This window comes from Austrofundulus limnaeus, unplaced genomic scaffold, assembly GCF_001266775.1.
Source record: "Austrofundulus limnaeus strain Quisiro unplaced genomic scaffold, Austrofundulus_limnaeus-1.0 Scaffold434, whole genome shotgun sequence".
NCBI lineage: Eukaryota > Metazoa > Chordata > Actinopteri > Cyprinodontiformes > Rivulidae > Austrofundulus > Austrofundulus limnaeus.
Genome location: NW_013952836.1, coordinates 133,696 through 138,643, shown reverse-complemented (window position 1 = coordinate 138,643; position 4,948 = coordinate 133,696).

Sequence of the window (4,948 nt, the reverse complement as noted above, 5' to 3'; positions counted from 1 at the left end):
TGTGTGTGTGTGTGTGTGTGTGTGTGTGTGTGTGTGTGTGTGTGTGTTTTGGGCCACTAAAGCAGAAAGAAACAGTTATTTTTCTTGGAAAGCTGACAGAGGTCCAGAGAGACATCATGCCACTGCAGGCAGTTTTCTGCTGGGATTACACGCTGACCTCTTCATGCCAAGATAAATGGTGCTGCGTGCGTCTCTCTGGGTCAATATTTCTGTTGGTAGATACGTCAGGATGCACGACTTCAAGCTAGAACTGAATTTTTTTGTACCTCCTGCCCAACCAGTCTACATGGTTTTTGTGGACTTGGAAAAAAGTGGTGGTCCCCTGAGAGTGGTCCTGCACCAGGGCTGCCTGTTATCACTGATTCTGTTCATGACTTTTCTGGACAGGATTTCTCAGTGTAGCCAGAGGGAGGGAGTCCAGTTCTCAAGACTCCATCTGTGATATTTGTGGCTGGTGGGCTCTGCATCGTGCTGTGATCTCCTGCTCTCATTGGAGCAGTTCACATGAAGCAGCTGSGATGAGGATCAGCACCTCCAAATCTGAGTCCATGGTCCTCTGTCTGAAAACAGTGGAATGCATTCATCGGGTTGGGGTGAGGTTCTGCCTCAAGCCAAGGAGTTCAAGTTTCTCTGGTTTTGTTAGTGAGTGAGTGAAGATAGGAGTGTGAGATTGACAGACAGATTGGTGCTGTGTCTGCAGGATGGCTGAAGGAGCTGAGCTGCAAGAAGAAGCTCTCTGTTGACCGGTCAGTCTATGTTCCTGCCTTATGGTCACAAACTCTAGGTAGTGACTGAAAGAATGAGATCACAGGTACACACGRTCAAATTGCGTTTTCTCCACAGTGTAGCTGGACTCTTCCTTARAGATGGGGTGAGTTCAGTTATCCAGCAGATCAGGGGTTTCAAACTCAGTTTCATCGAGGACCACCTRAGCATTATGGTGACCCTCAAAGGGCCAGTTGTGATCAACTCTGATGTTTCATCTTTAACTTTGACAAACACACAAACATCATGCTAGTCATCTCATACATTGGAGCACAGCTAACAAACAATAACTGAGCTCTATGTGGTATTTTATGCATTTTAATACATGAATACATCTTTGAAGCTTCCCACATAAGCCTTGGTTCCATCAACGGTTTCTATGCGCATTGTGAAGTATCACTTTAGAACAGCTGGATGGAAACAGCAAAATTCGCAAAAACTTCCTCAATTTTGCAAAAGTTTTAACGCTCACTTGARGAGGTTTTTGGATTTTCCGAAACAGAGTTAATGCACAAAAGTGGAGATGGAAACACATTTGCAGAATACGTTCTGATGTAGTGAACATTTACCTCACATGTTGATCAGCTGTTCCCACTGGCTGTCTGGTACYGGTACCAGCCGTGGCTGCAGCTGGACTCTCCTCCTGCTGTTGGCGTCTTCTCAGATATTCCTGTAACGTGAAGAGAATTGCATTTCTTTTGTCTCCAGACAGCAGTAACTTCACCAAAACTAGTTGATAACAGAATAATTACAACTTTCCTGATAAAAGCAACACGTTCCTGATAACTTCTCTCCATTGTCCGACTGTATATCCCTGCAAGTTTGYGACTTTACTTCCTGTTTACTACAGCCATGCGTAGCGTCGGACATGATTACMCTTCAGCCTGGTTGAGTCGCTCCAAGCCAGTTGATGGAAACACGTCTGATGCACATTTCCTTTTTGCAACATTTTAAAAGTTCACTCAAATTTTGCATTAAAATTGGATGGAAACGTGGCTATATAATGCTGTGACAGGCCACATTTGGCCCGCGGGCCTTTAGTTTGACATGTGCTGTTGACTCAGAGTAGAGCTGCTCCTCTACATTGAGAGAAACCAGTTGAGCTGGTAAGAAACACCCTGGACGCCTCCCTAGGGAAGTGTTCTGGGCATGTCCAACTGGGAGGAGACCCAGGACCCACTGGAGAGGCGATGTCTCTCAGCTGGACCGGGAACTCGTCGCAGTCCTTCACAAAGAGCTGGAAAAGGTTGCTGTGCAGACAGAGGTCTGGGCCTCCCTGCTCAAGCTGCTGCCCCCTCCACCTGACCCTTGAGCATGGATGGATGGATGTCTTCTACTCCTACATGTGAGAATTGGTGGTTTGTCTTTATGTGCATTATTAGACTGTTGAGTTGCACTCTCTATTTAATTCATTCAACTCAAATGATGTGTGTTAGAAAATGGACCAAGAAAAAACTTTCCGTAAAGGGGCAGAAGTAGCTTCATGTCTTTCTTTTCTTTTTGTGACTTTAGTGGAATGACGAGGAAACACACATCAGGTTGGACTAAAGGCAAATACATTTTCTTATCTTTGCTTATCTTTGGATAATTTGCCTMAAATTTAGTTTTTTTGACTTTCAGTAGTTAGCTGCAGGAAATTACAACCTGGATTCAGTTTGAATGAAGGAAATGTACTTTTTTTTACTGCATTTGTAAAGGCAGTTATTCAGTATGAACAGCCTTTTTTAAACTTATAAAGCGCTTCCTTTATGAATCCACAGAGCTTCGTGCTTCCTCCACAGCCCATATCATGACTGTTCCACCTCTGTGCTGAACAGTTAAAGCTTAGTTCAATTCTGCTTCCACCGCAGGCAAAAAATATAACTTTAAACCTGTATTGCTGAATGCTGAGGTTCCAGGAAATGTTTTTTTTCTTCTGATAATTATCTGAAAGTCATAGTCTTGCAGGAATCGAGTCATTCTGAAGGCATTTAGTCATCTAAAAGGAGCTTCAAAGTTTACTTTTCTGTTCATACGGTTCCTTTGTGTTTTACTGTAGCATCCTCCATGTAGAAGAGTTGTAGAGCTTGTACCTGAGTAGAACCGAGTGGAGCCGCACCGTGTAATGGAGAAACGGCTATAGAGTCTAGGACAGGGCTATTCAACTGGCAGCCCGCGGGCCACATTCGGCCCGCAAGTGACCAAAATGCGGCCCGCCAATTTGTTCATTCATCTCTTAAGCCCAGACCACCAGTAATAGCTGATATTATTGGAGAAGTAGCTAAAATTAGCAGAAAAATGCTCTAAATACAGAAAAGGGCTGAAGTTTGCAAGTAGAAGCTTAAAGAAGTGTAAAAACACTYAAAATTAGCAGAAAACAGCATAGAACCGCACTAAAAACTTCAGCTGTAACCTAGCTAAAAAAAAGATAAAATTAGCTAAAAAAAAATCTGAAATTTACGAAAATAACGTTTTATAAATTAGGCAAAAAAAAAAAGCTAAATTGACTTCAGAAAAGTGAAATTTGCTTTAAAAAAGCAGAAAACAGCTAAACATTAAATGAAAAAGAAGGAAACTGCTTAAATTGGCAGAAAAAAGCAGTAAAAAATAATGACAAGAAGATAAATAGCTGAAATTAGTGGTGGAGTGCACTAAAGCAAGTGTTTAAGGTGAGATTATCAAGAATTAGGTCAAATATTCTGAACTACTGATCGTTAAATATAATTGTAAACAAAGTCCAATATTTGCTGTTTTTTAATGCATTTTTTTTATAAAAATGCTTTTGACTTTGACTTAAATTATTCTCCAATCATTTCATGATTTAGAAATTGTGCAAGWAACATAAAAGTTCATATCAAAACAATGAAAATATGTGAATTTTGACAGCTAATGTAGCTTTAAATCAATTCAGGAAATTTGTCAATACTTCATAATCAAATAAAAGCAGAGGAGAAAGATTTGTGTTTCGAAGTGTGCCACAACAATACAGAGAAGCCCCACCCCTTCATACTTATAGGGACATAAAACTTTTTGAAGTCACTCTTCTTCTCCCCACACTTGTCTCGTCTTTATCGTACAGTCTCTCAAAGGCCACAGCAGTCTGTCCACACCCCCTCAGACCTGAAACAAAGAGAGGAGAGTGACTGTGCTGCTCTGGAGCCAGGTGTTCTCCTTTGCCGCTGGGGGCCCTAATAGCCYCGGCCCTCACACTGCAGCTGCCCTCCCCAGCCTCCTATTGTGTGGCTCTATTGTTGCTCCATGGGCCACACAGGGGAAGTCCTTTCACACTCAGGAGACGAGTGTGTGCGTGCTGGTGCGAGCTGAAACGCGTGCCTCGGGGAAGCTGGGCGTTGCAGGCATCTGCCCGCAAGCCACGCCCCCTCCCCCTCCTCTTCCCCGTGTCTCATTGTAAAACCTGCTGCGCTCTGATTGGTGGAGAGGCTCCCACTCTGAAATGAGGGAATGGCAGACATTGTTGTTCCATCTGTTCTGCTGCTCATTGTCCAAAAAGAAGAAGTAGAAGGGAAAACAGCCGGTGGACGACACTTGGACGGCGAGGCGTTGTACTGGAGCTGGATGCTGCGTGGTACACCTGCAGCAGYGTTCTGCCTCGGATGGATGGAGCTGCTCCACCAACTTATTTCCTGTCTCTGTCATCAGTTAGGACTTCAATTTGTGGAAATGAGACACTCAGACTCACTCATCTTTTCTTCACTCTGGTAAGTGGATGCTTACTCAGGATCAGCCGTAACCAGTCTTTATCGCCTGCCATTGAATGTTTTTGCAGCGTGCGTTTGTCTATTAGCAAAATATTTCATGTATGGATGGATTTTATTGAAATGTTTTGGAAAAAAAATCCTTGTGATGCACAACGGAATACCTCTTGAAGCCAACCCAAATTAAGATGGCCGTCACAGCCAACTGATTTAAACCAAACTTAGAAATACTGCACTAAAATGTGGTGTGGTAGTGGCTGAGAGTCATTCATTACACTTGTTGCAGGATCTTTACCTACATCAGTTGGTGCAGCCAACCTGGTTTGTCTGTTAGCAAAATACTTCCTGAAACTTTCAGAAAGTAATCATTGTTGGTTGTACATCTACAAATTTGAATTCAATATGGCGACTGCAGCAAATCAACCTTATGGAGCACGAATGGCTGCAACTCTGTTATTTACACACACACACACACACACACACACACA